Raw genomic sequence first — 13,242 nt, 5'->3', positions numbered from 1 at the left:
ACTGACACTATGATTTGACCTGAAGATCACTGACTCTATCATTTGACCTGAAGATCACTGACTCTATGATTTGACCTGAAGATCACTGACTCTATGATTTGACCTGAAGATCATTGACTCTATGATTTGACCTGAAGATCACTGACTCTATGATTTGACCTGAAGATCACTGACTCTATGATTTGACCTGAAGATCACTGACTCTATGATTTGATCTGAAAAGCACTGACTCTATGATTTGATCTGAAAATCACTGACTCTATGATTTGACCTGATGATCACTGACTCTATGATTTGACCTGAAGATCACTGACACTATGATTTGACCTGAAGATCACTGACTCTATCATTTGACCTGAAGATCACTGACTCTATGTTTTGACCTGAAAATCACTGACTCTATGATTTGATCTGAAAAGCACTGACTCTATGATTTGATCTGAAAATCACTGACTCCATGATTTGACCTGAAAATCACTGACTATGATTTCACCTCATTTTTTTTTAGGTCCCACTTGACTTGAAAGCACCATTATTTCAATTTATGCTCAGCTGTACCTTGCAAGTACACCAACTGATCCATTTTCTTATCAAAGCTTGAGTTTTGAAATATATTATGGTCTGAGAAGAACAGTATTGGCAGGCCAGGCATATAGCCGATATGCTATGATAATGTATTAGGCCTACTGCACAAACCTCATTTCTACAGAACTGATTATATTAAGTTAATACTTAAAAAATAAAGTATTGTTTAAAAAAAAGAAAAGGTTGGTGACCACTGATCTACACAGTGTATTGCCAAAAACCACTCAACAACGTCAAACATAGACTCTGACCTATCCAATTGTCACGCCCTGACCATAGTAAGCTGTTTTGTCTCTGTGTTGGTTGGGGCGTAATAGTGACTAGGGTGGGTCATCTAGGGTTTTTGGTATGTCTATGTTGGCCTGATATGGTTCCCAATCAGAGACAGCTGTTTATCATTGTCTCTGATTGGGGATCATATTTAGGCAGCCATTTCCCTTTTGTGTTTGTGGGATCTTGTCTATGTTTAGTTGCCTGTCTGCACTATTTGTATAGCTTCACGTTTCGTTCGTTGGTTTTGTTGTTTTTGTTCAGTGTTTCATTCATTAAAAGAGAATGTACGCATACCACGCTGCGCCTTGATCTCACTCATACGACGATCGTGACACCTATTAACTTCTTCTGGCTGCAAGCCCGACGTCGGTACACTTATGACAACAGCCAGCTCAAGTGCAGGGCGCGAAATTCAAAATATATTTTTTAGAAATATTTAACTTTCACACATTAACAAGTCCAATACAGCATTTGAAAGATAAACATCTTGTGAATCCAGCCAACATGTCCGATTTTTAACCTGTTAGGGCTGCAAGCCCGATATCGGTACACCTCTGACAACATCCAGCTCAAGTGCAGGGCGCGAAATTCAAAATCTATTTTTTTAAAATATTTAACTTTCACACATTAACAAGTCCAATACAGCATTTGAAAGATAAACATCTTGTCAATCCAGCCAACATGTCCGATTTTTTAAATGTTTTACAGAGAAAACACCACATATATTTATGTTAGCTCACCACCAAATAAAAAAGAGGACAGACATTTTTCACAGCACAAGTAGGATGAAGTAGCATGCACAAGCCAACCTAACTAACCTAAAACCAACCTAAATAACCTAGAAAAAACTACCTCAGATGACAGTCCTATAACATGTTACACAATAAATCTATGTTTTGTTCAAAAAAATTGCATATTTTAGCTATAAATCAGTTTTACATTACTGCTACCATCAAAGCTACAGTCAGAAATCGCACGGGAGTAGCCAGAGAAAATACAGACACCAACGTCAACTACTAATTACACATCAGAAAACATTTCAGAGAAATATATGGTGGATAGCTAATGAAAGACAAAGATCTTGTGAATAAAGCCAATATTTCAGATTTTTAAAATGTTTTACAGCAAAAACACCACATATATTTATGTTAGCTCACCACCAAATACAAAAGACAGACAGACATTTTTCACAGCAACGGTAGCATGCAAGTAGCATGCACAAAGCTAACCAAACTAACCTAGAACCAACCTAAATAACCTAGAACCAACCTAAATAACCTAGAAAAAACTCCCTCAGATGACAGTCCTATAACATGTTACACAATAAATCTATGTTTTGTTCGAAGAATTTGCATATTTTAGCTATAAATCAGTTTTACATTACTGCTACCATCTTAGCCACCATCATAGCTACAGTCAGAAATCGCACGGCAGTAGCCAGAGAAAATACAGACACCAACGTCAACTACTAATTACACATCAGAAAACATTTCAGAAAAATATATGGTGGATAGCTAATGAAAGAGAAAGATCTTGTGAATACAGACAATATTTCCGATTTCTGAAGTGTTTTACAGCGAAAACACAATATATCGTTATATTAGCTTACTACAATAGCTAACACACAGCAGCATTGATTCTAGTCAAACGCTAGCGATAGCACAGTTCGACAGATATATGAAAAAGCATCCCAAATTGGGTCCTTATCTTTGTTGATTTTCCATCAGAATGTTCTCCAAAGGGTCCTTTGTTCAGAACCGTCTTCATTTGGACCCAGAACGAACGATGTCCCTCTTGAATTAGCATGGCACACTGGCCATGCCGTGCTAACCTCTCCGTCTGTTGTGCTGCAGAATGAGGACCCAAAAGCGACGTAATAGTAACAGAGTCTTTATTCCAGAATAAAACAAATAATGATTCTCCTGGATACTATCCTCTCGTCAACAGAGAGGAACGACTGGAGACGCGACCACAGACTGCAGGTCGCTTCAGGAAGGCACTGGCCGTAGCTGACATTGACACCTGCTCACATGCAGCATCTGAAGAAGGCAAAGAACACGACAGGGCGGAACAAGGACACAGGAACAGCAAACGTCAAACAAGAATCCGACAAGGACAGAAGCGGAAAACAGAGGGAGAAATAGGGACTCTAATCAGAGGGCAAAATAGGGGACAGGTGTGAAAGAGTAAATGAGGTCGTTAGGAGAATGAGAAACAGCTGGGAGCAGGAACGGAACGATAGAGAGAGAGAAAGAGGGAAAGAACCTAATAAGACCAGCAGAGGGAAGCACAGGGACAAGACATGATGAAAGACAAAACATGACACCGTCTTGACAAAATTCTTACGTCGCATCACGTCTAAAGTCCAGAATAAATTTCAATAATATAATTAAAGTATATTGAAAAAACATACTTTAGGATGATATTGTGACATGTATCAAATAAAATCGAAGCCGGAGGTCATATTCACCTATAACGAGGGTTTTCCAGGAGCGCAGTCCAGTTCCTACTTCGCGCCCAGAAAAAAAAATAAAGTGCGCACTTCTCACTCCAAGATGTTGTTTTCAGTCCCTGACAGAGATAATCAAGTCATTTCTTCTCTCACTTCCGCATGACACCCAGGGGAAGGCGTGTGACGTGTTTCTACAGTCCTAAGTGCCAAGGCCTTTTATAGAGAGTATCTTGAAGAGAGACATAGCTTCTTGGAAATTTCACTTCCGGATAGAAAATGGGCTGTAAAAAGAGTTATGTTTCACTTAGAGAAATAATTAAACCTGTTTTAGAAACTAGACAGTGTTTTCTATCCAATTGTAATAATAATATGCATATTGTACGAGCAAGAATTGAGTACGAGGCCGTTTGAAATGGCCACCTCTTTCCAGGTTACTCACTGCTGATACTCACTGCTGATATTTGAGCCATAAGAGGTTAAAATGTTTTACAGCGAAAACACCACGTATATTTATGTTAGCTCACCACCAAATACAAAAAAGGACAGACATTTTTCACAGCACAGGTAGGATGCACAAAACCAACCTAACTTCATCAGATGACAGTCTTATAACATGTTATTCAATAAATCTATGTTTTGTTCAAAAAATTTGCATATTTGAGCTATAAATCAGTTTTACATTGCAGCTACCATCACAGCTACCGTCAGAAATAGCACCGAAGCAGCCAGAGTAATTACAGACACCAACGTCAAATACCTAAATACTCAACATAAAACATTTCTGAAAAATACATGGTGTATAGCAAATGAAAGACAGGCATCTTGTGATTCCAGCCAATATTTCCGATTTCTTAAGTGTTTTACAGCGAAAACACAATATAGCATTATATTAGCTTACCACAATAGCCAGAAACACAAGCCATTCCCCAGCAGCAAAAGTTAGCGATCGTAACAAACCAGCAAAAGATATATAATTTTTGACTAATCTTGATAAGCTTCATCAGATGACAGTCCTATAACATCAGGTTATACATACACTTATGTTTTGTTCGAAAATGTGCATATTTAGAGCTGAAATCAGTGGTTATACATTGTGCTAACGTAGCATCTTTTTCCCACAACGTCCGGATATTTTTCTGACACTCACATATTCTGACCAAATAACTATTCATAAACATTACTAAAAAATACATGTTGTATAGGAAATGATAGATACACTAGTTCTTAATGCAATCGCCGTGTTAGAATTCTAAAAATAACTTCATTATGACATCCAGCTTAGTTATAGCGAGAGAGTGCCCAAAATCTGGGCGCAAACTACTAGTACAACATGTTCGACAGATATATGAAATAGCATCATAAAATGGGTCCTACTTTTGATGATCTTCCATCAGAATGTTGTACAAGGGGTCCTTTGTCCAGAACAATCGTTGTTTGGATTTAGAATGTCCTCTTCTCCAGTCAATTAGCACGGAAAGCTAGCAAAGTGGCGCGAAGCTCTCCTTCCTGAACATACGCAGACAAAGCAACACGCCTAAAGTCCCGAAAAAATGTAAATAATCTAATAAAACTATATTGAAAAAACATACTTTACGATGATATTGTCACATGTATCAAATAAAATCAAAGCCGGAGATATTAGTCATCTATAACGACAGCTTTACAGAAGGCAATACCAGGTCCCTTCTCGCGCGTTCCAGGAAACAGGAAATTGGGGTCACGTCATGCCAAGAGCTTTTATTCGACCCCAGATCAAGTTATACACTCCATTTCTTCTCTCACTCCCTGTTGACATCTAGTGGAAGGTGTATGAAGTGTATGTATACTGATATATATGAAGGCCATTTATAGGCAGGCCCTAGAACAGAGCATCGATTTCAGATTTTCCACTTCCTGTCAGGAAGTTTGCTGCAAAATGAGTTCTGTTTTACTCACAGATATAATTCAAACGGTTTTAGAAACTAGAGAGTGTTTTCTATCCAATAGTAATAATAATATGCATATTGTACGAGCAAGAATTGAGTACGAGGCCGTTTGAAATGGGCACCTTTATCCAAGTTACTCAATACTGCCCCTGCAGCCATAAGAAGTTAACCAACTGAACTGAAGAATCCCACAGTACTCAAACACCCTCTCTCTCTGACACACACACACACTGTGCAGTAATTAGAATCCAGGGAGGAGCTTTAAGTGATACAGTCTACTGTGTGCTCACCCTCCTCTGTTTCTCTCCATCGCTTTCGCTGTATTGTCTGTTGCTGTTTCTCTTGTCTGACCTTTTCTGTTGCTGTCTCTTAGTATTCTATGTTGCTGTGGCTAGGAAAAACTCATTCTTCAAGATGTTCAAACGTTCATAGATGACCAGCAGGGTCAAATAGTAATCACAGTGGTTGTAGAGGGTGCAACAGGTCAGCACCTCAGGAGTAAATGTCAGTTGGCTTTTCATAGCCGAGCATTCAAAGAGAAAGAGAGAGAGTGGGAGAGGGAGAGAGAGAGAGAAAATAAACACAGAGACAGACAGAGAAAACAAACACAAAGAGACATACAGAGAAAACAAACACAGAGGGACAGACAGAGAACCAACAAGCACAGAGAGACAGACAGAGAAAACAAACAAACACTGAGTCACAGACAGGGAACAAACAAACACAGAGAGACAGATAGAAAAAACAAACGAACACGGACAGACAGACAGAGAGAGAAAACAAACACAGAGATACAGACAGAGAGAGAGAAAACAAAAACACAGAGAGAGACAGACAGGCAGAGAAAACAAACAAACACAAAGAGACAGACAGAGAAAACAAACAAGCACAGAGAGACAGAGAAAACAAACAAACACAGAGAGACAGACAGAGAAAACAAACAAACACAGAAAGACAGACAGAAAAAAAAACACAGAGAGACAGACAGAGAAACAAACAAATACAAGCACAGAGAGACAGACAGAGAAAACAAACAAGCACAGAGAGGCAGACAGAGAAAGCAAACAAACACAGATGGACAGACAGAGAATGCAAACAAACACAGAGAAGCAGACAGAGAAAACAAACACAGAGAGGCAGACAGAGAAAACAAACAAACACAGAGAGACAGACAGAGAAAACAAATAACACAGAGAGACAGACAGAGAAAGCAAACAAACACAGAGAAGCAGACAGAGAAAACAAACAAACACAGAGAGACAGACAGAGAAAACAAACAAACACAAGCACAGAGAGACAGACAGAGAAAACAAACACAGAGAGACAGACAGAGAAAACAAACAAACACAAGCACAGAGAGACAGACAGAGAAAACAAACAAGCAGAGAGAGAAAGAAAGAAAGAGAAAACATACAAACACAGAGAGGCAGACAGAGAAAACAAACAAACACAGAGAGGAAGACAGAGAAAACAATGAAGCACAGAGAGACAGACAGCGAAAACAAACAAACACAGAGAGACAGACAGAGAAAGCAAACAAACACAGCTGGACAGACAGAGAAAGCAAACAAACACAGAGAGGCAGACAGAGAAAACAAACACAGAGAGGCAGACAGAGAAAACAAACACAGAGAGTCAGACAGAGAAAACAAACACAGGGAGACAGACAGAGAAAACAAACAAACACAAACACAGAGAGGCAGACAGAGAAAACAAACAAGCACAGAGAGACAGACAGCGAAAACAAACAAACACAGAGAGACAGACAGAGAAAGCAAACAAACACAGATGGACAGACAGAGAAAACAAACACAGAGAGGCAGACAGAGAAAACAAACACAGAGAGTCAGACAGAGAAAACAAACACAGAGACAGACAGAGAAAACAAACAAACACAAACACAGAGAGACAGACAGAAAAAACAAACAAACACAGAGAGGCAGACAGAGAAAGCAAACAAACACAGATGGACAGACAGAGAAAGCAAACAAACACAGAGAGGCAGACAGAGAAAACAAACACAGAGAGACAGACAGAGAAAACAAAAACAGAGAGACAGACAAAGAAAACAAAGCACAGAGAGAAAGACAGAGAAAACAAACAAACACAAGCACAGAGAGACAGACAGAGAAAACAAACAAGCACAGAGAGACAGACAGAGAAAACAAACAAACACAGAGAGACAGACAGAGAAAACAAACACAGGGAGACAGACAGAGAAAACAAACAAACACAAACACAGAGAGACAGACAGAGAAAACAAACAAGCACAGAGAGACAGACAGCGAAAACAAACAAACACAGAGAGACAGACAGAGAAAGCAAACAAACACAGATGGACAGACAGAGAAAACAAACACAGAGAGGCAGACAGAGAAAACAAACACAGAGAGTCAGACAGAGAAAACAAACACAGAGACAGACAGAGAAAACAAACAAACACAAACACAGAGAGACAGACAGAAAAAACAAACAAACACAGAGAGGCAGACAGAGAAAGCAAACAAACACAGATGGACAGACAGAGAAAGCAAACAAACACAGAGAGGCAGACAGAGAAAACAAACACAGAGAGACAGACAGAGAAAACAAAAACAGAGAGACAGACAAAGAAAACAAACAAAGCACAGAGAGAAAGACAGAGAAAACAAACAAACACAAGCACAGAGAGACAGACAGAGAAAACAAACAATCACAGAGAGGCAGACAGAGAAAACAAACAAACACAGAGAGAGAGACAGACAGAGAAAACAAACAAGAACAGAGAGACAGAGAAAACAAACTTGCACAGAGGCAGACAGAGAAAACAAACAAACACAGAGAGACAATCAGAGAAAACAAACAAACACAGAGAGACAGACAGAGAAAACAAACAAACCCAGAGAGACAGACAGAGAAAACAAACCCAGAGAGACAGACAGAGAAAACAAACAAGAACAGAGAGACAGACAGAGAAAACAAACAAACACAGAGAGACAGACAGAGAAACAAACAAACACAAGCACAGAGAGACAGACAGAGAAAACAAACAAGCAAAGAGAGGCAGACAGAGAAAGCAAACAAACACAGATGGACAGACAGAGAATGCAAACAAACACAGAGAAGCAGACAGAGAAAACAAACACAGAGAGGCAGACAGAGAAAACAAACAAACACAGAGAGACAGACAGAGAAAACAAATAACACAGAGAGACAGACAGAGAAAGCAAACAAACACAGAGAAGCAGACAGAGAAAACAAACAAACACAGAGAGACAGACAGAGAAAACAAACAAACACAAGCACAGAGAGACAGACAGAGAAAACAAACACAGAGAGACAGACAGAGAAAACAAACAAACACAAGCACAGAGAGACAGACAGAGAAAACAAACAAGCAGAGAGAGAAAGAAAGAAAGAGAAAACAAACAAACACAGAGAGGCAGACAGAGAAAACAAACAAACACAGAGAGGCAGACAGAGAAAACAAACAAGCACAGAGAGACAGACAGCGAAAACAAACAAACACAGAGAGACCGACAGAGAAAGCAAACAAACACAGATGGACAGACAGAGAAAGCAAACAAACACAGAGAGTCAGACAGAGAAAACAAACACAGAGAGGCAGACAGAGAAAACAAACACAGAGAGGCAGACAGAGAAAACAAACACAGGGAGACAGACAGAGAAAACAAACAAACACAGAGAGACAGACAGCGAAAACAAACAAACACAAGCACAGACAGACAGAGAAAGCAAACAAACACAGATGGACAGACAGAGAAAGCAAACAAACACAGAGAGGCAGACAGAGAAAACAAACACAGAGAGGCAGACAGAGAAAACAAACACAGAGAGTCAGACAGAGAAAACAAACACAGAGACAGACAGAGAAAACAAACAAACACAGAGAGGCAGACAGAGAAAACAAACAAACACTGAGAGGCAGACAGAGAAAACAAACAAGCACAGAGAGGCAGACAGAGAAAACAAACAAGCACAGAGAGACAGACAGAGAAAACAAACAAGCAAAGAGAGGCAGACAGAGAAAGCAAACAAACACAGATGGACAGACAGAGAATGCAAACAAACACAGAGAAGCAGACAGAGAAAACAAACACAGAGAGGCAGACAGAGAAAACAAACAAACACAGAGAGACAGACAGAGAAAACAAATAACACAGAGAGACAGACAGAGAAAGCAAACAAACACAGAGAAGCAGACAGAGAAAACAAACAAACACAGAGAGACAGACAGAGAAAACAAACAAACACAAGCACAGAGAGACAGACAGAGAAAACAAACACAGAGAGACAGACAGAGAAAACAAACAAACACAAGCACAGAGAGACAGACAGAGAAAACAAACAAGCAGAGAGAGAAAGAAAGAAAGAGAAAACAAACAAACACAGAGAGGCAGACAGAGAAAACAAACAAACACAGAGAGGCAGACAGAGAAAACAAACAAGCACAGAGAGACAGACAGCGAAAACAAACAAACACAGAGAGACCGACAGAGAAAGCAAACAAACACAGATGGACAGACAGAGAAAGCAAACAAACACAGAGAGTCAGACAGAGAAAACAAACACAGAGAGGCAGACAGAGAAAACAAACACAGAGAGGCAGACAGAGAAAACAAACACAGGGAGACAGACAGAGAAAACAAACAAACACAGAGAGACAGACAGCGAAAACAAACAAACACAAGCACAGACAGACAGAGAAAGCAAACAAACACAGATGGACAGACAGAGAAAGCAAACAAACACAGAGAGGCAGACAGAGAAAGCAAACAAACACAGATGGACAGACAGAGAAAACAAACACAGAGAGGCAGACAGAGAAAACAAACACAGAGAGTCAGACAGAGAAAACAAACACAGAGACAGACAGAGAAAACAAACAAACACAAACACAGAGAGACAGACAGAAAAAACAAACAAACACAGAGAGGCAGACAGAGAAAGCAAACAAACACAGATGGACAGACAGAGAAAGCAAACAAACACAGAGAGGCAGACAGAGAAAACAAACACAGAGAGACAGACAGAGAAAACAAAAACAGAGAGACAGACAAAGAAAACAAACAAAGCACAGAGAGAAAGACAGAGAAAACAAACAAACACAAGCACAGAGAGACAGACAGAGAAAACAAACAATCACAGAGAGGCAGACAGAGAAAACAAACAAACACAGAGAGAGAGACAGACAGAGAAAACAAACAAGAACAGAGAGACAGAGAAAACAAACTTGCACAGAGGCAGACAGAGAAAACAAACAAACACAGAGAGACAATCAGAGAAAACAAACAAACACAGAGAGACAGACAGAGAAAACAAACAAACCCAGAGAGACAGACAGAGAAAACAAACCCAGAGAGACAGACAGAGAAAACAAACAAGAACAGAGAGACAGACAGAGAAAACAAACAAACACAGAGAGACAGACAGAGAAACAAACAAACACAAGCACAGAGAGACAGACAGAGAAAACAAACAAGCAAAGAGAGGCAGACAGAGAAAGCAAACAAACACAGATGGACAGACAGAGAATGCAAACAAACACAGAGAAGCAGACAGAGAAAACAAACACAGAGAGGCAGACAGAGAAAACAAACAAACACAGAGAGACAGACAGAGAAAACAAATAACACAGAGAGACAGACAGAGAAAGCAAACAAACACAGAGAAGCAGACAGAGAAAACAAACAAACACAGAGAGACAGACAGAGAAAACAAACAAACACAAGCACAGAGAGACAGACAGAGAAAACAAACACAGAGAGACAGACAGAGAAAACAAACAAACACAAGCACAGAGAGACAGACAGAGAAAACAAACAAGCAGAGAGAGAAAGAAAGAAAGAGAAAACAAACAAACACAGAGAGGCAGACAGAGAAAACAAACAAACACAGAGAGGCAGACAGAGAAAACAAACAAGCACAGAGAGACAGACAGCGAAAACAAACAAACACAGAGAGACCGACAGAGAAAGCAAACAAACACAGATGGACAGACAGAGAAAGCAAACAAACACAGAGAGTCAGACAGAGAAAACAAACACAGAGAGGCAGACAGAGAAAACAAACACAGAGAGGCAGACAGAGAAAACAAACACAGGGAGACAGACAGAGAAAACAAACAAACACAGAGAGACAGACAGCGAAAACAAACAAACACAAGCACAGACAGACAGAGAAAGCAAACAAACACAGATGGACAGACAGAGAAAGCAAACAAACACAGAGAGGCAGACAGAGAAAACAAACACAGAGAGGCAGACAGAGAAAACAAACACAGAGAGTCAGACAGAGAAAACAAACACAGAGACAGACAGAGAAAACAAACAAACACAGAGAGGCAGACAGAGAAAACAAACAAACACTGAGAGGCAGACAGAGAAAACAAACAAGCACAGAGAGGCAGACAGAGAAAACAAACAAGCACAGAGAGACAGACAGAGAAAACAAACAAGCAAAGAGAGGCAGACAGAGAAAGCAAACAAACACAGATGGACAGACAGAGAATGCAAACAAACACAGAGAAGCAGACAGAGAAAACAAACACAGAGAGGCAGACAGAGAAAACAAACAAACACAGAGAGACAGACAGAGAAAACAAATAACACAGAGAGACAGACAGAGAAAGCAAACAAACACAGAGAAGCAGACAGAGAAAACAAACAAACACAGAGAGACAGACAGAGAAAACAAACAAACACAAGCACAGAGAGACAGACAGAGAAAACAAACACAGAGAGACAGACAGAGAAAACAAACAAACACAAGCACAGAGAGACAGACAGAGAAAACAAACAAGCAGAGAGAGAAAGAAAGAAAGAGAAAACAAACAAACACAGAGAGGCAGACAGAGAAAACAAACAAACACAGAGAGGCAGACAGAGAAAACAAACAAGCACAGAGAGACAGACAGCGAAAACAAACAAACACAGAGAGACCGACAGAGAAAGCAAACAAACACAGATGGACAGACAGAGAAAGCAAACAAACACAGAGAGTCAGACAGAGAAAACAAACACAGAGAGGCAGACAGAGAAAACAAACACAGAGAGGCAGACAGAGAAAACAAACACAGGGAGACAGACAGAGAAAACAAACAAACACAGAGAGACAGACAGCGAAAACAAACAAACACAAGCACAGACAGACAGAGAAAGCAAACAAACACAGATGGACAGACAGAGAAAGCAAACAAACACAGAGAGGCAGACAGAGAAAACAAACACAGAGAGGCAGACAGAGAAAACAAACACAGAGAGTCAGACAGAGAAAACAAACACAGAGACAGACAGAGAAAACAAACAAACACAGAGAGGCAGACAGAGAAAACAAACAAACACTGAGAGGCAGACAGAGAAAACAAACAAGCACAGAGAGACAGACAGAGAAAACAAACAAACACAGATAGACAGACGGAGAAAGAAAACAAACACAGATGGGCAGACAGAGAAAGCAAACAAACACAGAGAGACAGACAGAGAAAACAAAAACAGAGAGACAGACAGAGAAAACAAACAAACACAAGCACAGAGAGACAGACAGAGAAAACAAACAAACCCAGAGAGACAGACAGAGAAAACAAACAAGAACAGAGAGACAGACAGAGAAAACAAACAAACACAGAGAGACAGACAGAGAAAACAAACAAACACAGAGAGACAATCAGAGAAAACAAACAAACACAGAGAGACAGACAGAGAAAACAAACAAACACAGAGAGACAGACAGAGAAAATTAAAAAACACAGAGACAGACAGAGAAAACCAACAAACACAGAGAGACAGATAGAGATAACAAACAAACACAGAGAGACAGATAGAGAAAATAAAACAAACACAGAGTGACAGCTAGAGAAAACAAACAAACACAGAGAGACAGACAGAGAAAACAAACAAACACAGAGAGACAGACAGAGAAAGCAAACAAACACAGATGGACAGACAGAGAAAACAAACAAACACAGAGAGACAGACAGAGAAAACAAATTACACAGAGAGACAGACA

The 13,242-nt window shown here is 39.9% G+C and overlaps 1 protein-coding gene across 1 annotated transcript in view; it reads left to right on the top strand.

Moving 5' to 3' along the window:
- The window catches only part of opn8a (opsin 8, group member a), a 78,294-nt gene that overhangs the window by 32,696 nt on the left and 32,356 nt on the right, over positions 1-13,242 (top strand). The window lies entirely within an intron of this gene.

The sequence above is a fragment of the Salvelinus namaycush genome, chromosome 24, assembly GCF_016432855.1.
Source record: "Salvelinus namaycush isolate Seneca chromosome 24, SaNama_1.0, whole genome shotgun sequence".
Lineage (NCBI taxonomy): Eukaryota > Metazoa > Chordata > Actinopteri > Salmoniformes > Salmonidae > Salvelinus > Salvelinus namaycush.
The sequence above is the reverse complement of the archived record's forward strand: the minus strand, read 5'-3'. Positions and strand labels throughout refer to the sequence as shown.